The sequence below is a fragment of the Protopterus annectens genome, chromosome 3.part0 (genome assembly GCF_019279795.1).
Source record: "Protopterus annectens isolate FY-2018-M chromosome 3.part0, PAN1.0, whole genome shotgun sequence".
In the NCBI taxonomy this organism is placed as follows: Eukaryota; Metazoa; Chordata; order Ceratodontiformes; family Protopteridae; genus Protopterus; species Protopterus annectens.
Window position 1 is genome coordinate 1,751,059,246 of NC_056731.1, and position 27,346 is coordinate 1,751,086,591.

At 38.4% G+C, this 27,346-nt stretch overlaps 1 long non-coding RNA gene across 1 annotated transcript in view; it reads left to right on the forward strand.

Moving 5' to 3' along the window:
• Positions 1 to 17,557, forward strand: part of LOC122797323 — a 142,616-nt gene extending 125,059 nt beyond the window's left edge. Inside the window, exon 3 of the long non-coding RNA XR_006364071.1 lies at positions 17,474 to 17,557. This is a non-coding gene — a long non-coding RNA (uncharacterized LOC122797323). The remainder of the gene's footprint in view (positions 1 to 17,473) is intronic.
• The last annotated feature ends 9,789 nt before the right edge of the window (positions 17,558 to 27,346 follow it).

A 27,346-nucleotide genomic window follows, 5' to 3' on the forward strand; every position in this document is an offset into this window, starting at 1 on the left:
GGTCTGAATAGAGAGATAATAAGTCTGCAGGCAAAGGAGAGTAGTATTACTGGAAGTGAATTCATCCTAAAGTCCTGGTGAGTACCTTCATGAGGCAGACCCTATTTTTCACAAAATCTCACCAAGATGATAATGATATATAGACTGTATTTTATACAGCATACATTATGGACAGAAGTAGGTTAAAAAATAAAAAAGATAGCTGGGTGCACAAGAACCAGGATAAAAAGTGCCCAATCCCGGTAGGTACACTGGTGCCAGGACTGGAAAAAAAATGGCAGTGTAGAATCCTCAAGACATGGAAACATTCCTACAGTGGGGCTAGGCCAGGTCCAGGGGGAGGATGCCCCCTCTATTGTAGAAGGAAGTAGTAGTCCACAAAAATCACCAAAACTGCTAGGCCAAAAAGGAGCCATAAAGATGACAGAGTGGACTGTTGAGGATCAGAAAGAAATTATCTGTTATCTGTTATTACTATTATGCAAGAAGCTCAGGATTTCCAGGCAGAAGATATACAAAAAGATTAAGAGACACATTAGAGGAAATAAAAATACTTCCACAGGAGAAACTGTCAGAAGCTTCAAATAAAAAAAGTTATGTTCATTAATACAACAGATTTATGAAAACATTAAGAAAACATGGGCCATTTGGAAAAAGAAGAGACTGAGGAAGTGCAAAAATATAAAGAACAAAATCTAGAGACTTTTGAAAGGTATAAAAAAGAAATTTGGACATGGGAAAAAGAGAGATCTGATATGGTGCGATATTTATGCAAAGGAGAAAGCAAAATACAAAAAGGCAGCCCCAAATATATTCAAAGAAAAGTACAATTAAAGGCATTCAGATATGGAAAATTTCAAAAAATAAAAAATAAGATCACAAAGAGGGAACATAGAACAGAAGATTAGTAAAACAGAAATTAAAAAAATAGAGAAGTTGAAGTTATGGAATACCTGCAAAGTGAAGGATTTAGTATAGAAAGTTTAACACAGGTTATATCACAGCATGATGGAACAAGTCCCCCAAGTAAGGATGGGTTTATGTTTACTGGTCAAATGGAATGTTCATCACACGGCCATTCACCGAACACAGACCAATGAAACTTCCCTTCATCGAATGGCCATATGATCATAAAAAATCTCTTGGAATGATCATAGTTGACCAACATGAAGGGAAGGTAACATAGTGATAAGGAAATCTGCTCTTTTGCCCCCACACCCTCTCTAATTATATATACTAACTCTGAGATAACACTACGGTGAAGAAAGAACAAACAAAAGAAGCTTATGCCAACCGCTATGTTGTCATGAGATGCCGAAACTCCAAACCTGTCTGATATTTAGTGACAGTTCAAAAAGACCGTTTAAAACAATCCAGCATTTAATAAAGACATCAGCAAAAAACAACTAACAACATACTGAAAGTTAAGCGATTTCACCCATTACCAATACGGGCTTCATCAGAACAAAGTTCAGTGAATGAAACAGTTGCAGTTTAAATTGATTGGCGCCAAAAATGTAGCCAAATTTAAAGCTACAGCTAATAAAATTGTAAATATCGTGTGTCTGAATAAAAACTAAAAAATAAAAACCATAAATAATAAAATCAGTGCATAACAGTATCCCAGCACTTGTTAGCTACTAGTAATTTGGATAAAAACGTACTGTTATTAATCAAGCATATTGAGCAACGGTTTAATAGAAATAAAATCATTCAACCCTGGGGGGTAGAAGCATCAGTAAACAATTGCCACCACAATTCCTTATAAGATAAATATCCTTTGTAATTTCCCCCTCTTGGGTCCAACTTAGTAGTGTCCAGTATAACAAATAAAAAATAATGGTTGTCTCCTGACAATTTAATATGTCTGTATAAAGCGTTTTTTTCATCTTTCTTTTTAATACAGTACATGTGGTCATAAATACGCTTGTTTAACTGTCTTTCGGTCTTTCCAATATAGAAAGCCGAACAAATACCACATAAAGCTAAATATACTAGCAGTTTAGATTTACAGTTCCCCTGTCTAAACTTAATATTAGATCTGTTAATATTGTCTAATCTCACCTCATCATTCAAATTTATAGTGTGACACCAGTTACAATTGCCACATTTGTTAGTGTGTTTCAAAGAAAGATTTTTATACATAGGGCCCATTTCCAAATATCTTTTAATATTTGGTCCCATTTTATTTATAAAACAAGGCTGGTGTCCAACTATATTAACTACATTATTGTCAGCAAGAATTATATTCCAATTCCTATTCAGTATTTCTTTAATTTTGAACGTATAGGGTCCATATTCAAGTACACAGACTCTACTATAATTCCTTGCTGTAACATCTTGTCTATCAGTGTGTATAATGTGAATATTGGTGTGACCTTGACCTAATAGAGGGACATATTTTTCCCCCATTCCCCTACAACTTGTTTCCTTATATTCTGCATCAGTTTCAAATAATAACCTCAATCTCTAAATAAATATGTAATATAAGTGATTTTAGTAAGCATATCCGAATATGAGGAAGTCATCCTAAGGGCTCGAATAAGCTGTCCCTTATATATATTTCTCATTAAAGTTTTAGGATGATTACTAGAATATTCAAGATAACTGTTCGAAAGTGTAGTTTTCCTGTATATTCTGGATGAAAATTGCTTTCTGTCTTGGAAAACGAATGTGTCAAGATATGCTAACCCCTCCTGGCTGTGAGAGGAAGTGAATTTGAGATAACTACTACTAGAATTGATGTAATCCAAAAATCTAGTGAAAATGTCATAACTACCTTCCCACAGAATGTAAATATCATCCAGGTAACATGAATAATATCTAATATGTCTAAAAAATTCACTTTGGAACACAGTGGACTCCTCCCAATCCAGCATAACCAAGTTCGCAAAAATGGGAGCACAAGCTGTTCCCATTGCTATGCCCTTAGTTTGCCGGAAGAATTCACCTTCATAGAAGATGTAGTTGTGCTCCAAAACTATACTCATCATGTCAATTATAAGACATACTTTATCCCAATCCAGGTCAGCATATTTTCTAACACTATTTGCAAAGGCTTCTAATCCCTCATCTTTTGATATACATGAGAATAGATCGATGACATCAATGGTGACACACAGTAAATCATCGTTGTAAAGATGAATAGGAAAATGTTTCAAAAATTCCCATGAATCCTTGACTAGATGGGGGATTTTGCTGTAAATAGATTTCAACATGGTGTCTATAGCTACCCCCAAGGGAAAAGTATTAGATCTGCTTCCAGAGATGATTGGTCTAAAGGGCGGGTTGTCCATATGTTTGTGAATTTTAGGAATTCCTACCAGTGATGCTGCCACTGGATAATCCACTTTCAAAAAATTATATGTATCCAAGGTGATACGTTTGTCTATCAGGAATTCCTCTATATGCATATTGATTCTTCTGTAAGCCAAATTCATTTCATTTACAGAAATAATCTCATAATTGCCAGTAGAATGCAGAATATCATACATTTTGGAAGCATATGCCATGTTGTCGTATATCACTATGCCTCCCCCTTTGTCTGGTTTCATTACACAAATTGTTTTATCATTCCTCATGTTTGTTAATGTCTCTATTTCTTCATCAGATAAATTGGATTTAACTTTTCTGCCCCCTAATGAATTTTGTAACTGATAAATTTGTTTAGTAACTGATTTTTCATATACAGCTATAGTTGGATTCGTTACGGGCATAAAAGTGCTCTTCTTTTTTAATAAATTAGAGCCTATATTCTGATTCCATCCTTTATCATCTGTGTTATGAAACATAATAGCTAAATTTAATTTCCTTGTGTATAATTTAACCTCATTAAGACAATCTACAAGTTTGAAATTAGTTGTAGGGATGTATTTCATACCTTTAGAAAATAAATTAAAATGTGAAATATCAAGTACTAAATCTGTATAGTTATATATGTTAAAGTTTTTATAACGATTTAGTACACCTGTTTTGGTAATAACTAAATCATTTCCAGTGTTTCCATGTTCACCTAAAAACTCACATATCCCTGGCTCTAATATCTTGATTGATTCATTTGCCTGTTTTTCCATTGGTTTCCCACTTTTTGATTTAAATGAGGCCTTTTCCACTTGTCTCCCCATTTCCAATCCCTTGATTGGCCAGTTGGCCTGCTGTTCAAAAAATGTGGATTCTTTTCACCAGAATCATAACCAGAATAATAATTATCATTTAAATCATCATTGTGGAAATTGTTATTATACCTATTACTAGTACTATGCCCCCAACCATACACTGTACCTTTGTCATACTGTTGAATATCCCTTAACAGCTTCCTGTTCTTCCTACTAAAAGCATTGTTAGTAATAGATTCAGCTACATTAAATTGCTTAACATATAACTTTTCCCACTGGGGGAATAACACATCATTCAAAATCAACTCATTCAATTTTTCTACCTCCTGCAAACTCTTTACTAATTTTTTGTCATTACATTTCATCAACATTTGCATATATTGTATACCACATTTGTCAAAAAATTGATTGAAATCACCTCTAATTTTATCATTTAAATCAATACCCATGGGATACTTAAAAAATCTCAACCCCGCAGGCACTATACCACTATTAATACATTTGGAAAGATATGCATTATCAAGTTTCAAGGAATTTATAGTATTTAATTTCTTCCCAAATGAGTAAATAATATCCTTTAACGAACCCTTTGGTAACAGTCATTCAGAGGGAACTTCATTGAATGGATCATGGTCAAAACCACAATTAGTGTCTAAAAATTTTTTTAAATGGTTATGATTATTGCAAATGTTGTTAATGTTTACTGCAGGAGCATCCTGCAGTAATTCAGTACCTTTTTCTGTGTAAACTTGACCCCCAGATTGAGTGTACGACTTCTTTTGTAACTTCCTTTTGGGTTTTGTACCAGTCCTCTTCGCTTCATCGTCAAGGTCACCAAATGAAAAATCGAAAGTGTAGTCCAATAATCCCATCCTACTACTGTTTCTCTGTTCATTTAATGGATAAGTAAGGGGTAAATCTATCAAATTGGATCCTCCACGACTGGTCCCCTGCCCATTTGGAATGCCTGGAGATTTCGGTGAATTATCAAGTGAACCGTCATTGCTATTGGTCAGACTACAATGTCCGACTCTGTCCTTTCGATCATGATGTACTGGACAAGCTTTGCCAGAATTAATTGGTGCTTCTAAAACATTCAAATTCTTAGTGCCACGGTCTGCATCCTTGCTGCCCATCGCAATAATTCCAAAATTAGTTAAGAGTAAAGTAAGCTTGTGAACTTCACTCTTGAGATCATTAAGTTTAGTTTGAAGTTGTTGCATTACACTGGTCTCGGCACCAGGTAATAATGGCTGCTCGACAGTGAAGAAAGGGCAGATTTCCTTATTACTATGTTATCATTAAGTACATAGTTCGAGCCCTTTCTTGTATGTTGGCCAACTATGATCATTCGAGGACATGTTATATGATTGTATGGCCTTGCGATGAGTGGCACATTCACTGATATGTGTGCGATGAATGGCTGTTTGGTGAACATGCCATTTGATTGCTAAACATAGACCCAGTAAGGAGAAACAGGAGGAGCAAGAGACATCTGAAGAAGAAATATGGACATGGGAAAGAGAAAGAGAAAGAGATCTAATGGGGTGCAATATTTATGTAAAAGAGAAAAGAGAAAGCAAAACTAATCAATACAAAAAAAAAACAGCACCAAAGATAATTGAAGAGAAGTACAAGCAAAGGCATCTGGACATGGAACATTTTACAATACCAAAAAAAAAAAAAAAAAAAAAAAAAAGAAAACACAGGGGAAGAATAGAAAAGTGGATTAGTAATAGAGAAGTTAAAGAAAAAGAAACTGATTTTATGGATTACCTGTAAAGGGAAGGATTTAGTGTAGAAAATCTAACTCTGATACCATCACAACAGGATAAAGCAATGGATCCCAAGATTAAGGAGAAACCAGTGGAACAGGAAACATCTGATTAGTTGCCACGTGAAGATACTTTGGAACCTTCCACATGAAACCAGTACAAACATTCAGCTGGGGTTGGCAGCAAGGAAAGGAACAAGAAACTGGAAACTCTGACACAATCAATCTTGCGGAGTGATAGGCCAGTGAGTTCCCATGTGAAGGAGCAACAGATGATACAGGATGAAACTGAAGAGAATGTGGCACAGGAAGATGCTCTGGAACTTTCTATAGAATGACCACAGGAAACAGAGAACAAAGAATATGCCCTCAGTTTAGAAGAAAATTATCTAAGAGAAGAGTTGCTTGATTTAATAGAGATGGACAGACATATTAAGATCAATGGAAGAAATAGACTACAGAAAGTCAATAAAACTCAAAAAGTTAAAAGTTTGATAAAACAAACGAACACAGTAATTAGGACTGCTCATAGAGATTCATGCACTACAACAGAAGTAAATAGGATATATTCCTGTACAGATGAATTAATAACAGATAAAGTCTTAGCACAAAAGCCCAGAGTAGTAAGGGAAAGGAAGAGGAGAAATCAAATGCCATCATGAAAGTATCAAATAGAGAAAACTATAAAGCAATTAAGACAAGAAGTGTCACTGTTAGAGTAGTATAGAAGAGGGAACAGATTAACAAAAATACTTTGAAAGAAAGATGTGATAAAAGCAATGCATAGTATAAGAACAGATCAGGATCTGTTGTGCACTATGGCAAATAAACTAAAAATGTCAGCACAGGCAGAAAAACTTAGAAGATATGCAGATAAATATAAAGGAAAAGTATAAAATAAGCAATTTATTGATGACTCCAAAAGTTTTATAGAGAATTGGGAAACAAGGCAAAGAGAATTGAAACACCACCAAAAAAAGAAGAAATAGATACAATTTGGAGAAATATCTATGAAGATCCTATGGAACATAACAGAGATGCTAAATGGATAGAAGAAGTTGTTGAAATGTATAAGATATGAAATGGGATGAAGTAACGGCCAGAGAGATTGAAACTCAGTTAAGAAAAGCTCTTAATCTGCTAAAAGTATTAACATCTTTACATAAAGATTTAGCCATGAGTAAGAACTATTTATATGCGCACCCTGAGCAGACACCAGCCTGGTTAACAATAATAATTAAAATAATACTCTTACTTGAGTGAATTGCAAACTATCCTAAAAACTATAGACCAATAACTTGCCTTCAGATGACCTATAAACTATACACTGGGATTGATACTGGCAGGGTAAACTATACACTGGGATTGATACTGACAGGGTATATAGTCATTTAGAAGAAAACTCATTCTTGGCAAGAGTTTATAGTCATTTAGAAGAAAACTCATTCATGGCTATAAAACAAAAGGGTAACAAAATTAAGCCATATGGAACAAAAGATCATTGTTAAATAAAGTCATAATGGAGAACTGTAAAAAGTAGAAGAATCTAAGTATGACAAGGATAGATCACAAAAAGACATTTGACAGTATCCCACATTCATGGATAAAAGAGTAATTAAAAATCTATAAGATACACCCTACACTGATTATTTACATTACAGTGACCATGAAACAGTAGCTAACCACTTTGCAGTTAAGCCATGATATAGGACAAATTATTATTCCAGGGATAAATATTCAAAGGGGATATTCCAGGGTGAATCTCTGTCACTGCTGCTCTTTTGGCTTTCCCTTAACCCATTAAGCTGTATGCTTAACAATTAGGTCATGTCTACAGTTTGGCCCCCAGAAAGCAACAAAGTGTAAAGACTTTTTATCTTTTTGTAGATGATTTAAAACTCTGTAGTTCATCAGATGAGGAACTGAAGGCTCAACTGCAAGTGGTCAAAGCTTTTTCAGATGATATAACAATGTCATTTGATCTTGATGAATGTGCAGAAGCAACCTTTAGAGTAGGAAAACTGCAGCACCAAGAAAGCATCAGTTTGGGGCATGAATTTTTATTTATTTATTTATTTTGTTTGCCAGGAAATTCCGACTGGACACAGGCCCTTTTTCAGCGGAGGCCCAGGGAGAAAAGCTCCACATAGCAGTCAGTAAAGCATAGCACAAGAGTAATAGGATAACAGTAATGAAGTAGCACAACATGCAATTTACAGAGTAAATTATTTACATTAATTGAATATACAGTATAAAGAACCAATGTGGAAGTTACACTGCAATAGAGGATTTAGCATTGTTACTATCAGTTATCTTCTGTATCAGACAAGTAGGACCTCAGTCATGTAAACTATGTTGAGGAAGGAATTCGAGCAGGAGATAGTTGTGTGTGTGTGCGGGTGGGGGGTGGGGGGGGTGAAAAGAGGAATTAGGTTTGGAGCAAGGACATAGCCAGTGTGTTTTAAGGTGAGATTTAAGTGTGGTCTTGAATTGGTTGCTAGAAGGTAGTGTGGTTATAGAGGGGGGAAGGTTGTTCCATAGTTTGGAAATGGCACAGGAAAGTAAAGCATCACCTGCTGAGTTTCTAGCTTTGGTGATAAGAAGTAAGTTTTTGCTGCTGGAACGTAGAGTTATAGCAGAGCTGTAGGGTTGGAGGAGGTTTTGAACGGATGGTGTTTTAAGAGGATGGTTTACTAGTTTGTGAGCAAGTGAGAGTTGATTCAGGTGTTATCATTAGTTGGGAATTTGCTACATAAATTCTGTCTGTCTTGGTAAGGTAATGTTTGCTTCTATACAGTGAGCCTAGCTTACTGTGTACTTTTTTATGTTAAGAGTTATGTGGGTGTCAAATCTGAGATTGTTCTCAATCCCCACAGCAAGCAGTTTGGTGTGATCTACTGGGGAGATGACTGTATTGTCTTTGGCTATAATATTAAAGTGAAGCGTTTGGGTAGGTTTGGTGGGTTGGAATATAAGGAGTTTAGTTTTGCTGGGACTGAGAAGCAGATGAGCATTGGATAGCCAGATTTTAACAGATGAGAATGATTCCTGTGTGATCTTTTGGAGTTCTGGTATAGTTGGGACATAACAGATGAGGGTGAAGTCATCTGTGTACTGTATGAGCGTAGCATGCATTGTGGCAGTATGTAGGTTATTGGTGAAAAGGGAAAAAAGTAGGGGGCCATGGATGGAGCCTTGGTGGACACTTGAGTATAACAGGAATTCGAGGAGATTTGTTGTCTTTCCAAACAACTGATTCTTGACAACCAGTTAGATAACATTCCTCATTCGAGGACATTTTATATGATTGTATGGCCTTGCGATGAGTGGCACATTCACTGATATGTGTGCGATGAATTTCTGTTCGGTGAACATGCCATTTGATCGCTAAACATAGACCCAGTAAGGAGAAGCAGGAGGAGCAAGATACATCTGAAGAAGAAATATGGACATGGGAAAGAAAAAGAGATCTAATGGGGTGCAATATTTATGTAAAAGAGAAAGCAAAACTAATCAATACAAAAAAAAAAAAAACAGCACCAAAGATAATTGAAGAGAAGTACAAGCAAAGGCATCTGGACATGGAACATTTTACAATACCAAAAAAAAAAAGAAAACACAGGGGAAGAATAGAAAAGTGGATTAGTAATAGAGAAGTTAAAGAAATATAAACTGATTTTATGGATTACCTGTAAAGGGAAGGATTTAGTGTAGAAAATCTAACTCTGATAACATCACAACAGGATAAAGCTATGGATCCCAAGATTAAGGAGAAACCAGTGGAACAGGAAACATCTGATTAGTTGCCATGTGAAGATACTTTGGAACCTTCCACATGAAACCAGTACAAACATTCAGCTGGAGTTGGCAGCAAGGAAAGGAACAAGAAACTGTGGAAACTCTGACACAATCAATCTTGCGGAGTGATAGGCCAGTGAGTTCCCATGTGAAGGAGCAACAGATGATACAGGATGAAACTGAAGAGAATGTGGCACAGGAAGATGCTCTGGAACTTTCTATAGAATGACCACAGGAAACAGAGAACAAAGAATATGCCCTCAATTTAGAAGAAAATTATCTAAGAGAAGAGTTGCTTGATTTAATAGAGATGGACAGACATATTAAGATCAATGGAAGAAATAGACTACAGAAAGTCAATAAAACTCAAAAAGTTAAAAGTTTGATAAAACAAATGAACACAGTAATTAGGACTGCTCATAGAGATTCATGCACTACAACAGAAGTAAATAGGATATATTCCTGTACAGCTGAATTAATAACAGATAAAGTCTTAGCACAAAAGCCCAGAGTAGTAAGGGAAAGGAAGAGGAGAAATCGAATGCCATCATGAAAGTATCAAATAGAGAAAACTATAAAGCAATTAAGACAAGAAGTGTCACTGTTAGAGTAGTATAGAAGAGGGAACAGATTAACAAAAATACTTTGAAAGAAAGATGTGATAAAAGCAATGCATAGTATAAGAACAGATCAGGATCTGTTGTGCACTATGGCAAATAAACTAAAAATGTCAGCACAGGCAGAAAAACTTAAAAGATATGCAGATAAATATAAAGGAAAAGTACAAAATAAGCAATTTATTGATGACTCCAAAAGTTTTATAGAGAATTGGGAAACAAGGCAAAGAGAATTGAAACACCACCAAAAAAAAGAAGAAATAGATACAATTTGGAGAAATATCTATGAAGATCCTATGGAACATAACAGAGATGCTAAATGGATAGAAGAAGTTGTTGAAATGTATAAGATATGAAATGGGATGAAGTAACGGCCAGAGAGATTGAAACTCAGTTAAGAAAAGCTCTTAATCTGCTAAAAGTATTAACATCTTTACATAAAGATTTAGCCATGAGTAAGAACTATTTATATGCGCACCCTGAGCAGACACCAGCCTGGTTAACAATAATAATTAAAATAATACTCTTACTTGAGTGAACTGCAAACTATCCTAAAAACTATAGACCAATAACTTGCCTTCAGACGACCTATAAACTATACACTGGGATTGATACTGGCAGGGTAAACTATACACTGGGATTGATACTGACAGGGTATATAGTCATTTAGAAGAAAACTCATTCTTGGCAAGAGTTTATAGTCATTTAGAAGAAAACTCATTCATGGCTATAAAACAAAAGGGTAACAAAATTAAGCCATATGGAACAAAAGATCATTGTTAAATAAAGTCATAATGGAGAACTGTAAAAAGTAGAAGAATCTAAGTATGACAAGGATAGATCACAAAAAGACATTTGACAGTATCCCACATTCATGGATAAAAGAGTAATTAAAAATCTATAAGATATACCCTACGCTGATTATTTACATTACAGTGACCATGAAACAGTAGCTAACCACTTTGCAGTTAAGCCATGATATAGGACAAATTATTATTCCAGGGATAAATATTCAAAGGGGATATTCCAGGGTGAATCTCTGTCACTGCTGCTCTTTTGGCTTTCCCCTTAACCCATTAAACTGTCTGCTTAACAATTAGGTCATGTCTACAGTTTGGCCCCCAGAAAACAACAAAGTGTGAAAGACTTTTTATCTTTTTGTAGATGATTTAAAACTCTATAGTTTATCAGACGAGGAACTGAAAGCTCAACTGCAAGTGGTCAAAGCTTTTTCAGATGATATAACAATGTCATTTGATCTTGATGAATGTGCAGAAGCAACCTTTAGACCAGGAAAACTGCAGCACCAAGAAAGCATCAGTTTGGGGCATGAATTTTTATTTATTTATTTATTTTGTTTTCCAGGAAATTCCGACTGGACACAGGTCCTTTTTCAGCGGAGGCCCAGGGAGAAAAGCTCCACATAGCAGTCAGTAAAGCATAGCACAAGAGTAATAGGATAACAGTAATGAAGTAGCACAACATACAATTTACAGAGTAAATTATTTACATTAATTGAATATACAGTATAAAGAACCAATGTGGAAGTTACACTGCAATAGAGGATTTAGCATTGTTACTATCAGTTATCTTCTGTATCAGACAAGTAGGACCTCAGTCATGTAAACTATGTTGAGGAAGGAATTCGAGCAGGAGATAGTTGTGTGTGTGTGTGTGTGTGTGGGGGGGGGGGGGTGAAAAGAGGAATTAGTTTTGGAGCAAGGACATAGCCAGTGTGTTTTAAGGTGATATTTAAGTGTGGTCTTGAATTGGTTGCTAGAAGGTAGTGTGGTTATAGAGGGGGGAAGGTTGTTCCATAGTTTGGAAATGGCACAGGAAAATAGAGCATCACCTGCTGAGTTTCTAGCTTTGGTGATAAGAAGTAGGTTTTTGCTGCTGGAATGTAGAGTTATAGCAGAGCTGTAGGGTTGGAGGAGGTTTTGAATGGATGGTGTTTTAAGAGGATGGTTTACTAGTTTGTGAGCAAGTGAGAGTTGATTCAGGTGTTATCATTAGTTGCGAATTTGCTACAGAAATTCTGTCTGTCTTGGTAAGGTAATGTTTGTTTCTATACAGTGAGCCTAGCTTACTGTGTACTTTTTTATGTTAAGAGATATGTGGGTGTCAAATCTGAGATTGTTCTCAATCCCCACAGCAAGCAGTTTGGTGTGATCTACTGGGGAGATGACTGTATTGTCTTTGGCTATAATATTAAAGTGAAGCGTTTGGGTAGGTTTGGTGGGTTGGAATATAAGGAGTTTAGTTTTGCTGGGACTGAGAAGCAGATGAGCATTGGATTAGCCAGCTTTCAACAGATGAGAATGATTCCTGTGTGATCTTTTGGAGTTCTGGTATAGTTGGGGCAGAACAGATGAGGGTGAAGTCATCTGTGTACTGTATGAGCATAGCATGCATTGTGGCAGTATGTAGGTTATTGGTGAAAAGGGAAAAAAGTAGGGGGCCATGGATGGAGCCTTGGAGGACACTGAGTATAACAGGAATTCGAGGAGATATGTTGTCTTTCCAAACAACTGATTCTTGACGACCAGTTAGATAACTGTGGAACCAATCAGTGGCTGCTTGGGAAAAGAAAAGGTTAGTGAGGACAGAGATTAGTATTTTGTGTGAGACCATGTCAAAAGCCTTTGATAAATCCAGAAATACAGCAGTGGAAAACATGCTGTTGTTTTCATGATGAAGGATAGTGTTTGTGAAAGAGAGTAAAGTGGTACTTATACTGTGGTATGGTCTGAAGCCATGTTGAGTGCTGGAGAGGAGGTTATTAGCTAAGAGACAGTTTAAGACTTAAGAGTTTATGGATTTCTCGAGTATCTTAGAGTGGAGAGAGGATGGCGATAGGACGGTAACTGGAAAGATCGGTGGAGGTGCTGCCTTTATGAAGGGGAATGATGTGTGATATTTTCCATAGTGTGGGGACATAGCTTTCTGATATGGAATGATTGATTAAGATGGAAATGAGATATGCTAGAGCATCAGCTGCTATTTTTAGGTATTCTGCGTGGAGATTGTCAGCTGCTAGTTTTGTGGGCTTAAGTTTTATCAGAACTCACTTGATATGGGAGGTGGGTACTGAGGTGAAGGAGAAAGCAGGGGTTAGTGCATTTGGTTTTGGGTGTGGGGGGGTGGGTAGAAGGCTGTGCTGTTTGGCTAAAGTCAGGATGGTTTCAGTGAAGTGTTTATTGAACAAGTCTGCAATACTACTGGAGGAGGGGGATATGGTGGGTGGGTGGGGGGGGTCCACCTTACCTGGGTGGAGGATGGAGCTTATAGTTGACCAGAACTAGTTGGGATTGTGGTGGGAGGAATTTAGAGTGGACTGATAAAATAGGGTTTTATCAATTTGTATTTGCTTTTTAGCCTTATTGCGCAGCTGTAGAAAAGACTGCCTGGAGGAGGGCGGTTTTGTTAGGTGCCATTGTTCCCAAGCCTTATCTCTTTGCTTCATTAGTGCCCTGGTGCTTTTTTGAAGCCATGGGGAGCTCTGGGTTCTGGCTCTAGCATTTCTTATGGGGGCATGGGAGTTTAGGATGTTTAGGAAGGTGCTATTGAAGAAATGGATGGCTTTGTCTAGATTGAGGTATTTTAGTGGAGCCCAGTTACATTTTTGGAGGGATGAGATAAAGGAGTGAGGGTTGAAGTTTGTCTTGGTTTGGATTTGTCTATGGGTGATGGGCTTAGCACTGGTTAAATTATGTCTTATGAGGAATGTTGAGGAATGGTCGCTAAGGCTGTCAGGTAGACAGCCAGCTATGTAAGAGTGAGGATTTTTGTTGACTAGTATCCAGTCAAGAATTGTATGATTATTAGGATTTTTATTTATGCGGGTAGGTGATTGTATTAGTTGAGAGAAACCATGTAGGTTTATGTGGTGGACTGGGTGATTATTACTACAAGACAGCCAGTTTATATTAAAGTCACCGAGGATTATGGTTTCATGGGGTAGAGAATGGTTGGCCCAGTTGAGGAGATTTTCTAGGGGAGGTATGTTTTGGCCAGGTGGTAAGTAGCAGCCTAGGATGTTGATTATTTTATTTGGATTTAGTTTGAGATTGGCATAAAGGATTTCTTCATTTGAAATCAAGGGGGGCAGATTTATTGAGACTTTGGATGTTGAGGGGGTGCTTAAACTTTAGTGCAACTCCACCTCCTTTTTTGGATAGTCTGTCTACATGGAGGATGTTGTAGCCAGTAGGGAGTATTTCCTCATTTTTGATGTGTGGTTTAAGCCAGGTATCAGTTAAGATTAGAATATCAGGGGAGTATAAGGTTATGTTGGCATGTAGGTCTTGCATTTTATTAGTTATGCTTCTGATGTTTAGAGACATGATAAGGAGGTCAGATGGCTTTTTGTTAGAAGTTAGTGGTGAGATGGGGCAGTTTTTGGGGTAGTGTTTTGGGTGGGGTTGGTGATGGTGGGGCCTAGGTTTGGGTGGACATCTCCACTGAAGGCTAATTTTGACAGAGTAGTGAGCATTAGTTTTATAAAGCTAGTAGATTACCTGTCATATTTTAGGGATACTTTTTGTTTAAAAGTTGTAGATATCTGACAGTTGAGTGGGTGTAATGGGATGGAGAGTGTTTCAGTAGGGGAAATGTAGTTAGTGTATGGGTGTTGGAAGGGGGTTTGAGTGAGGGTGCAGTGATGGTGGTTGGGTGCAATTATTGTGGAGTCTTGGTAGGATGTGAGGTGTGCAAGAAGAGTGCAAGTAAGGAGAGTAATAATCTTAGGTAGTAGCATGTTTGCCAGGTGAAAAGTGTGAGGGAAGTTGGTGGGTATTGTGAGATGAGGGTGAGAGCTCTAAGTACTACCTGACTGGTTGATGGTGTGGTTATGGCTAAAAATAAATGTAGACATAGTAGGGGTAGGTGGGATTAGGAGGCAGGGTGGGGCACAAAGTAAGCCTGTGCATAACACGGGCAAACTGAGCGGGGCCTAACCCCCCCAAGCTATGGTTCGCCAAGGTAAGTAATTCTCCAGCTAGTGATAAATTTAATCTTACTGTATGTTTCGTTTTCTTTTTGTTTTTGCATGGATGTCTGGTAAGGAAAGGTTATGAGAGTGGAGGGAGGGGAATTTAAGAGGGAAATTAAGGTTAAATCAGCACTGGGTAATCGAGTGCAAGCTACCTGTAAATTAGCAGTATAACAACAGACTAGCACATACACGTATTTCTCTGGTTTGTAGCACTGACCCGGGAGCCTATAGCAGTAGTTTTCCGCATGTCTGGGAGGGGCAGGGGTCAGTAAGTCAGCCAGTTGTAGAGGGAGACTGCTAGGGAGAAAAAGGTTAAAGTAGTTAGGAGCTGTGACTATGGGTAGTTCAAGGACAGAGAGTAATAGCACAGTTATATCAGGGATATTAATTACAGCAGGTTAGAAAGCCACTGTGGGGGTTAACTAAAGCAACCAGACTGAGGCCTATTGCCACTCTGAGTACTGTGTTTCCCTTATCAGTGCATTCAAATGCAGGCAAACCGTATATAACAGCATTTCAGAGCACTTTATTAACAGCTAGCAGAGCAGTAACCAGGTCGAATGCAGTTATGTATCATAAAGAGCAAGAACAAGAAACATAACCAGCTTTTGACCGGAGAACCGACTTCAGTAGATTAGCTCAATCTTAACAATTAGCACAGTTCATCACACCAGCATATAAATGTATTTCCTTATCTAGATTCGATTACATAGCGTAACAGTTGGACCTAGGATTATATACATCACAATTCCTGGTAGAACATCATTGATAACTCAGTACAAATGATTGATATAAATGAACTTGAGTAAGAGGGAATGCATAGATATTTGGGAATTGATGAAGGGTCAACAATAAAACATGAACAAATGTGAGTAAAACTTTGTAAGGCATATTTTGGAAGACTAAAATTAATACTGAAAACAGTGTTGACATCTAGAACAAAGTCTAAGCTATAAACTAGTTTTCTCTTCCTGTCCTGACTTACAGTTTTGGATTGATTGGCCACAAAGGTGTTGGATTTGTTGGATAGGAATAGCAGAAGGGTGCTTCATGCTCATCAAATGATTTATAAAAATCAGTGCATACCAAGACTATATTTTCCCCATTTTGAAAGAGGTATGGACCTCCTCAAAATTGATTACATGTATAGATCTGTAGTCATAGGACTACATACATATCTGCTGACCTCACAAGACCCAAATGTAGTGAAAGTTTTGAAACATAAGGAAAATAAGTCTAAGATGACTTCCCTGCTTAGTTTAGCAGAAGCATATTTGTGTCAAAGGGGAATGGAAATCAAACCAGAGGTAGATAAAAATCAGGCAGCAACTGAATGTGCAAATGGTTAAGAAGAGGTGAATTTAAACCAAAAGATGAAAGGTTAATATCAGTTTACAATGTCCAAGCAGCATCATTTTTAAAGTGCATATCACAGAAAGAGTTTTAATCAGATTTTCTGATTGCCCTAGAAACTGAGAACAGGTTTTCTTAACCTGTGTACAGTAAAACTTGGTGTGTTGAAGAATGTTGCCACAGAATTTGACAATTTTGGGAGTGTGTTATTCTGGAAACTGTTTAGCCCATATTACCTCGTACTTTGGAAAATACTCCCACCAAATAAATCAAAATTATACCACACAAAGTTATTCTCCCTTTCGTCAGATATGACAAAAATCTAGCTTTCATTGTTAACATCTGTTTTAGTAACTCATCCTAATGAAATATTTTTGAATTGTGCATTGATATGGACTTAAGACTGCAATGGTAGTACCATTTTAATGGTACATTTCTCAGCCTACTGTACTCTAGTTACTGGAATGGTTGAAAATAAACAATTGCTAACCTTTCTTTTGAAATTCACAGCTGCAAGAAACATTTGTCTTCCTGTCATTAGTACTGCATTTTATTCAGAGGTAATGAACTCTACTAATCAAGGGTATTGCATAATTATTTGAAATTGTAATGGATTCCAAATTAGTTGCTCACTTAAATGAACTCTGTTCTGTTGTACGCACCCCAGTTGTATGTGCATATGTCTGCAAATACTGCATATAAAATATGTTTTTTATTGCACTTGCATCTGCACTATTCTCTTGTTCTACAGTCCATGATTGGATGCTATTTTGTTTTGTCAACATTTGGTTCAATTTATTCTTTTTTTTAATTGCAACAGATCTGTGAATCCACTGAGTCTGATTGAAGGTGACTACATTGAGACTCTGCAGAAGCAAGTTAACCTTCTTGAACTTGAGACCTCATATTTATATCCTTTCTTTTGCATTATAATTTGAAAAAAGACATAAGCAAATATATAACACATAATGTCTTGTTTCATTTGGAAAGGATAATTGAAACAGAAATTATAGTTAAGTACATCTTTAGGAAATGTAGTTGCATGCTGTTAAATAGGTTAAATTATGCAAAGCAGAGGAGAAAGTAAAAAGATCTAGTGCAACAGTTCCAGTCTGATATCTGGAAGTTTGTTTGTGTCTTTCGGCTTTTTCTCGGTTAGGGGTCGCCACAGCGGAACTCCGGTCCACTAATGATTGGCAGATTTTTACGTACTGGCTTGCCGGGCCTAACACACAACCTTCAACAAAGGAATGCCCATTCACGCATGTCGCCACACAGAAGACACTCTAACTGAGAATCGAACGGGCAACGTCTAACTGTGAGGCGACTCCTTTTCAACTGTGCCTTGACTTTTGCCTCATATTTTTGCCCTGTCCCTCATAAGGTTTTTGATTTTCAGATGAATCACTGAGGATGACATTCAGTCAATAATGCTTGACATTAGTTTCTTATTTATTGTTCAGAAAGTGCATGTTAATGCAAAATCTGTGCTATTAACTTTTAAAATAAATTAGAGTAACTCTTAAAAATGTCTCTGACTTTGGGACTTTGCCCCCCCCCCCCAATTATTTTTTTCTGATGCTTGAGCAAATAAGTTGAGAGCTATGACTTGTTTCATACTCAAATCAAACTTAGAAATAAAGCTTGGGACAACTGGCGAGCAGCTAAAGCCCCTCCTGACCAACTGAGATTTCGTCAACTTAGGAATGACACTAAAAAAATCCATTTTGCTAGACAAAATAAACTACTACCTTAACCTTCAACAAAAACAAAACAATCCCCAAAAGTTCTGGGCAGGAATAAACCAACTACTTCATCCAGGACAGTCTACCACTCCAACCCCTTCCAGCTCCACCCATAAATCTCCTGAGGACATTGCTAGTGTCTTTAATATTTTTTCACTGATACTATTCAGTCCCTACCTAACCAACTCACTCCCACATGCACTAACTTACCTCAACCACATCTGCTACTTATCCCCTCTTTAACTTCCAACCATTCTCTACCACTCTTATATGATCCCTAATCAAAAAATTAAAACCTACCACCCTATCTGCCGACCTCCTCCCTGCTGAATACCTACAAAAAGCTGCCGACACCATAGCATACCCCATCTCTATCTTGATCAACAGATAGTGCTATCCCTTCTATCTGGAAAATATCCCACATTATCCCACTCCACAAAGGAGGAAGCTCAACCGAACTGTCTAATTATAGACCCATAGGTATTCTTTCACCACTGGGCAAAATAATGGATAAGTGCATCCATAAGCAACTACTCCACTATCTCATGCAGAACAACCTACTGGCAAACTCTCAGCATGGCTTTAGGCCACATCACAGCACCACATCCGCCCTCCTTTCCTTCACTAATGTTATTAACCTAAATCGAAATGCTAATATGGTATCCTCAGCCCTCTTTCTAGACCTCTCAAAGGCCTTTGATATGGTCAGTCACTAACTACTTATCCACTCTCTGAAAACCATATCCTTGGACAACCATACTATTGAAAATGGTTCTCATCCTATCTGAATGGTAGAAAGCAGGCTGTATTATGGCAGGACAAATTGTCCACCCTGCTTCCTCTTACCCGTGGTGTCCCCCCAGGGCTCTATTTTAGGTCCCGTACTCTTTTTTTCTATTCATCAATAACCTTCACACAGCCATCCCTGAAGCGACCTGTATCCAATATGCAGACGACTCCACTCTGATCTGCTCTGCCTCCTCCCTGTCAGACCTGCAAACCTTAACTCAGAATACATTTAACAGTGTTGAAAATTGGCTCTCTAATCATCGCCTGCTCTTAAATCCCAACAAAACTAAACTGCTACTCTTCACCCCCACCAGTAGGTCCATCCTACTTTCCTTTTACATAACTAAACTACTACTCTTCACCCCCACCAGTAGGTCCATCCCACTTTCCTTTTACGTAACATCCAACAGTGGTACCTCTATTTCCCCAGACACCCACACTAAGCTCTTAGGGATTATAGTAGATAATCTCATATTTGATTTGCATGTTAATAAAACCATCAAAACCATTAATCAGAAGCTTGGCTCAATCTATAGAAATAAACCTTTCCTAACCCCATTAGCAAGGACTGCTATCGCTTGCTCTCACCTGATTTCTACCCTCCTTTATGCCACTCCTATACTAGTCAATTTGATCAAAGCTGAAATCAGCAAACTCTCACGCTGCTACAACCATATTTCGAAATTCACCACTAACTCTACATGCAGGACACATCACTGTCAAAACCTCCATCTCCTAGGGTGGCTAGAGCTCCCTAACTTACTTTGGTTTAATCAGCTCACTGTTGCGCACAAAATTCTTAATCATCCTGAAAATACTCCTGCACTTAAAAACATTATAAAACCCTATAGCAACTCCAGACTGCTACGGTCATTCAACAAACTGATGGTCCTAACTCACAAAGCCATTAACTCGGCTGGAGACTTCCTGTTTGCCAACTTTGTTGGCAAAACCTGGAACTCACTCCCAGCTAACCTTACTCTTGAACTCTCAATAAATCTCTTTAAGAAAGGCCTCAAACAATATTTTAAAATGCACTGGCTTTGTCCCTACAGCAACCTTGATTAATTTAATATCTCCCTTGTTTATCTTAGTACTGTATGCATTTTTTCTAACAACTGTATGCTGTTACCAAGTTGGCTTTGTATTTTATGTAACACTGTGAAACTGTTGTGTTCCCATTGAGGAATACACAGAACTTACTCTGTACATACTCTGTAAATACGTTTTGTCTCTGAAAGTGTTTTTGTAGCTGTGTGCCTGTCTTAATGTGTTATGTTTATATCTGTAATCTGGAGCTTTTCTCCCCAGGCCTCTGCTGAAAATGGACATGTATCCATTTGGACTATCCCAGTCAACAAATGTAAAATAAAATAAAATAAATAAATAAATAAATAATGTTTGCAATTACTGATACAAGTATACACATAATCTAAACATAGGTACTCTAATATAAAATAGTTGAATTCATAAGCACTTCCTTTTAAAAGAAATACGAGGTTTCGTACTGAGCCATGAAGGAAAGTCCATGCATTGAGTATAGCCCTGTACAGCCATGCACTCATGAGGTCTGAAGGTGGCATTGTACCATATGCATGAAATGTGCTTTCATCCTTTGCCTTATGGTACTGGAAATGTGCATATATTAGCACCAGAAGTTAAACATTTTTTTTTTTGTTAACTGGGCTGGCCAGTACTGGACAGGTCTCATTTACAGATAGGAGCAAGTGAGAAAAGTATGACAGAATCTTCTTCTTCTTCTTTCGGCTTTTCCCGGTTAGGGGTCGCCACAGCGGATCATCTGTCCGCTCATGGTTGGCAGTGGAGTTTTACAGTGTCGAGTTGCCAGCCCGGTGCCCAACCTTCCACAGAAGGCACACACATGCACACACTCACACCTAGGGCCAATTTAGAGTGTCCAATCCACCTACTGCATGACAGAATGCTAAACACAATTTTGATGCAGTATTACCATATAGAAAGCACAGGCTTCAGGAAAAGCATTAAAGCAAGTATTTTTGTACAGCCTACAATATGTTGGATGACCTATGCAGCCAGTACATTTATGTAGTAATATGTAATGCAGTATAGCTTTAAGGCTAAATGTGCAAGTGAGGTGCCACACTATGCTGTCTTGTTCTTCATTTGCTACATTGATAGTGAAACTTGAGGTTGTGCAGTTAGTGGCTCCTGTCCTGGCTGTTTCTACACTATGTGACCTACGGGCATGGAATTGAACCTGACAGTAATGCTGACATGGCATGTATCAAAAAATTGTACTTTACCGAGATTTTGGCCAGTTTATTATTTTAACATTGTTTGGATAAATTGAAGTCTAATACCACTTATTTTGAACTGAGAGGACCAGGAAATAAAAAGGCAGAAAAAATTAAAATATTACAGCTAAACCACCAGGAGAAGTTCAACATACAAGAGAGGCATATCCTGTGACTTAACATGCACAAAACCAATCAAATGATTACAGCAAATGGAACATTATTTAATTTCATATAGAAGAATGTCATTAAATGGGCATGGAAAGCCAAATGAGCAGTAATTTTGAAAATGAACTTCTCAATACAGTACAAAACACAACTCACAAAACAAATCCATAATGAAGTATTCTCAAAGATAAAAAGCTATTATTCTTTTGATTTTTGTCATATTCTGGACTTCTTGCTGTTTCACCATCTTCTTTTATTTACAGTTAACCAGTTGTCATGTCATCCCTCTTCCATTCTGTCCCTTGTCATAAGAAACACTCCAAGGTAATTTGGCAGATGGCTGGTTGGAAGCAAAGCTGGCAGAAATTTGATATTTGCAGTGTTGTTTTTTGTGTAAAGAGTAAAGAGATACAAATTGTAATTTCCTTTACCCAGCTAGAGATGAGGCAAAGCTATTTAATATGCTTAATCTTACTAAAGAACAAGACTGCAATGATTGTCATTAAAGTCTAATTCAAGAACTATTATGAGCCTAAAAAGAACTTTCTATGTATTTGTTGTTTGCCATTCAGGAGAAACCAGGGTTCACAGGAATGGGTTGTTTTGTACTTGACTGAGGCACAGAAATAATGTCTGGGAGTCTGGTGAACTACATGTTTCACTGCTGACAGCCAGTAATGTTCTTTGTAATTAAAGATGACAAAGTAAGAATTAAAATACTGTTAAAGTCTGTATTAATACTGAACAAATGGAACATGGATGAAATTCTTGGCTAGGCTTATAAGGGCCTCCCGGCCAATAATGATGATGCCTCATAGGTATCATCCTATGAACCTGTGAGAATTTGTCTAGAGCTGCAGAAATAACAGGAATTATAATGAAAGAGCTTCTTGACAATTTGATTTGTGTATGTAAAATTAAAACAAAGCTAAAAATCTACTAGTACTAGATATAATAATGCTATCAAGTCAAAGTGCAATGTGAGAAATGCTTCAAACAGTATGACACAAAGAAATCAATTGCCATGCATGAATCCAGTGATATGGGTAAAATTAAAAAGCATTTAGCATATACTGCCAGTGGTGCAACAGGTTGCACAGTCATCTTTAGTGCAGAAGGCTGTAGGTTCTATTCCCACAACAGGTAGATGGAGTGCTGACATCACAGTTCAGCATAAGGGTAAGGGTGCAGCACTCCTGAATGTGTCAAACTTTGGATGAGATTTTAAATTGAGGTTCCATCTGCTTCAGTTAATGGTAGCTCAGGAGGATGTAAAATATTACGTGTCTCTTTAAAATAGTAGGGGTTCTTTATTGTATTTACAAATACATGCATCTTATGTACAACTTTTCAACACATATTTACAATATTTAGAACATGATTCTTACATTTATATTAACTTTACATTTTTTAATCCCCCACACTTTTCTCCACAACCAAAGTCTTAGAAATCTCAGATAATAACCCCTTTCCATTGTATTTTACTTCATTAATTCTTTCATTCCATATTACCCGTATTATACAAAATGATTTTGCATCCAGTTTGTTAATGTCCTTTTGTTTTACATTTTTGTAATGCCCGTATTCAATCATGTCCATATTAATACAATGTTCTCCACTTATTTTAAGTATCCTTTGGCATATATTTCCTTCCACAGTTTTAAGTGTCCTTTTGCACTTTATAAAAACATGTTCAGTTGTCTCTAATTCACCACAATGTAAACAGATTCTCCCCGGGATTCATGAAGCTTGCGCCAGGCACAGGCGTAGTGTAGGCGGAATAATGCCAAATATGTCCATCGAGCGATTCAGGTACGATCCAATTCCACGTGCACTACTGGCGTATGCCAGAACTGCGCAGCCCTCAGCATAGGTATGGTAATCAACCCATGCGCAGTGTCGCACCATGCAAATGTGCTATCCTGTGTACTGACAATGACTATGTGTCGGCCTGTAAACACCGCTGTGTGTCTCGCAAGTGTCCAGCAATGGCCATATGAAAAGGTGGCAACCCATGGCAAAGTGGTTCTGTTACCAACACAACTGCAATGACTGCAAATATCTGGAACAGAAATACACGGGATAGCTGTTATTTAGACATATCCCTGCAATTCCGGAGGTATGGAAGTATCAACCTCACCTGCATACTATATAGAAACCAATTAACAATGGCCCAATGTAAAATCCCGTAACATAAGTCTACTAACTGATAGCTCTTTAATTAGGGACGGAGCCCACACACATATACATGAAATATGTAGAAATGCAAGCCCCACAAACATGTATATGCTACGTACACCCACCGACATCCCCCAAACTAGAAACTATAGCAGTACAGACTATAATTACAGCACAAACATCCAGTCAGTCAATTACATCTGCAGAACCGTCAACATACCTTGTGAGAGACACAATTAAAGGTGCCATGCAAAATTGTAGCCGTTGTATAATGGAACAAATGGCGATGTTACAGGTTTTGTTTGCAATAGTCCGTTATCAGACAGTTTGGATGACAGGTACACCCACATGTTGAACCACATACTCTAGCTGTCACACACAATCCACGGGGGACGTGAATCCAAAGTATACTTGTCTCTACACATAGCAGTTGCAATTACACACAACAAAACACAATACAGGCCGTCTCCCCGAAGGTAGGGCAAATAGGCAACACCCAAGTGGAGAATTCAATTATACCCCACTGTTGCCACGTAATTGGCGAATGGAGTAGCTGCACAGCTGATGTGCAAGTAATTAGTCTTTCAGAAACACCAATTGGCAGCAGGAAACCACATGTTACAGGTATCGACGTATATAAGGACGACTTGCCAGACATTCAAACCGTATGCTCATACCATATACCTGTTTAAACAGTGTAAGAGAGATAGAGACGAAAGTCCGGAACGATAACAAGGTATGTAGAACACTCGGTATGTAAGTGCATGTATAGTATGTTTTGTATTAATTATTTAGTGTATGTATAGCCTGGTTTGCATTAATTAAAAGTGTCCGCAATGCATAAAGTGGGAAAAGGTATTTATGTAGTGATGTCTTGCTGAGCATACTAATGCTTGTAGAAACTGTGCGTCCAGCAGTAGGCCACAAGGTACACATCAGACACCACAAGGGATGCTACATGAGGGCTTTAAACAGAACAATTTCATACAACCCGCCATCAGTGGTAGGGTATGTCCAACAAGTACGTGCCATAGCAGGGGATAGTATATGTTGCTGTCACAGTAGGCATGTGCATGGGCATATAATGACAATGACATGCCTAAGGTGGTCCCGCTGTGCAAGTATGCTTTGCATTATGGGATACTATGTAAAATATGTGTAATGTATAGTATTGTAGGTAGATATGTCAGATATTCTACACAGCATAACAGGCATATCATGCATACCAAAGGTATTGTCTATTGGCATGTACAATAACAGGATACATATGGCTTGTAGGCACAGGACATTGTAATAGCATGATAGCTAATCTAAATGGAAGGGCTACCAAGTAACCATGCACAAAGGACATGTAATAGCTTCACAGGTGCATAGTGGGGTACTATGCAGTCTGGCAAGTTTATGTGTAAGCACAACTACAGTGTTCACACCAGTGGCACCTCTCTAGGGTAGTGTCCTGTATACAGCAGAGCCATGTGTTACCTGCACCTCTGCACAGTATAGCCACTGCAGTGATCCCTGGTGTACATGTGTCTCCCAACCACCAAGTGAGGTATCACATGAACAGTGCTACTGAGTGTCCCTGCGTGATGTACATAGGACTTATGTTCCAAAGCATGGTGAGTGTCCGGTTTGGGAATGTAACCCTCAAGCGCATCCTACTCATCGTTGTGTGTGTGCACATATCCATGAGCATGTTGCTCACAGTGGCTTTTGCTTATGTCACGTATATCCATTAATATTGTTGTGAACATGGGCCCTGTCTGTTCAGCAGAGGTCACCCCTGAGTATGTAGTATGCAAATGTGTACAGACGTGGTGTCTGTAGTTCAGCTGCATACTTTAACTGTCGGAGCTCAATAAACGTCATGGCGTGTTAATGTTGTGGTATGTAAAGCTGTAGTTGTTGTGTAAGGTACACCCTAAACGGGGTGGTGTACCCTTGAATGTGTGTAGAAGTCTGGAGTTAAGAGGTACAATGGGTGCCTATGTACCAGCTACACACCCAGTACAGATAAGTGTGGCCACGTAGAAGGATATCCATGCCACAGTGGCAATATGGTAACCACAGGAGTGGGTGCGACATACGTGCGTACTACGAACACGTACAATGTGACATGTATGTAGGGTACTACCACCTATGTGATAGTGGGTGAATGGTGTAATGCTAAGGTGATGTTCATGCACCTTGTGTCATGCAGCTTGAGGCCATGATATTCATATAAGGTATCTGTCACAGTGACACCCATATGGATGGAGTCAGTATCAGCTGGTGGAACAATCATGGCACTTTGTATGCAGGGGTTTGTAAAGCTAGGCAGGGTAAGTCCCTCTGTGCTAGCCTGTACCTCAGGGTAGCATATACTGAACATGAGGGGCCCTATGACTGAAGACTGTGATATGCCAAGTGTAACTGAAATGCAGTAGGTACTATGGTATGCTACCCTCATTGTGTGTGTCCTGTCCATGAGCCACATTGCATAACATCCTGAGACATAGGGTACATTGTGCAGGTGGATGTGTATGTTGTCAATACCAGAATGGAGAACGGTGCTAAAAGGCAATGAGAGGACAATGTAGGATGTGTGGTCCCCCGTACCATCATCATCTACCCTAGTAACTGTATGAAAGGAGTCCACCAGGTGTAGGGGCCATGCTCTGGCCCTAACAAGTCCAATCCAGGTGGCATCAAAGGACCGGAGCCCAACAATGTCTCTGTGAATGATGTCCATGATGATGTGCCCCATAGCCATGCAGAACAGTCCAGTCAGGTGTGTAGGACTATAGTCCCACTCGTGCATTGTGGCGCCACCTGTGTGGAGTGTGATAACTGTTGCTGTGTGCAATTCAGGGGCCACAATGTCTGATACAAGGCTATTACTGAATATGGTGGCCTAGTGGGGAGACATGTTGTTCAGAGGTTTGTGGACATCACAGCCTGGGACTTTGGAAGGTGACATGGGGCCAGTGTCCCAGGACATATAGAGTGCCGGTTAGTACTGTGTAGGTGTGACCACAGGGACACCGCAATGTTCCTGCATGGATTGTGGCCCTGTAGTGAGTGAGAGGGTGTAATGTTAGCATTAAATCCATCCGCCAGCATGTTGCCGACATCACCTGGTTCTGTAATGTTCCTGAGTGACTTTTGTATGTGAGAGCAGATGTGGGTATTGCCATTGACTACTGACATACCACCATAATGCCTTGTGGTACACCCCAGAATGTGTCGCAGTAATGTTTACATAGCTAGTCTTGGAGTATGTGATGAGGGATCCCGTGGCCCTACCGAGGCTGATCAGTGAGCTACCCCACCCATGGGATTGTACACCACTGTGCAACAGCCTCCACCTGTTGTTGTAAAGTATGTCCATGGAACCTGACCACCAGAGTGGCGTCTGTTATCTGGTGTGTACCATCATGGCTCTGTGTGAAATAGCATGATCCATGTAGTTGTGTATGAGCTAATAAAGTGCACTGGGGTATGTTTCAGTGTTTGTATGTGCATTGTCCATCTGCACGGGTGTCATGACATTAACTA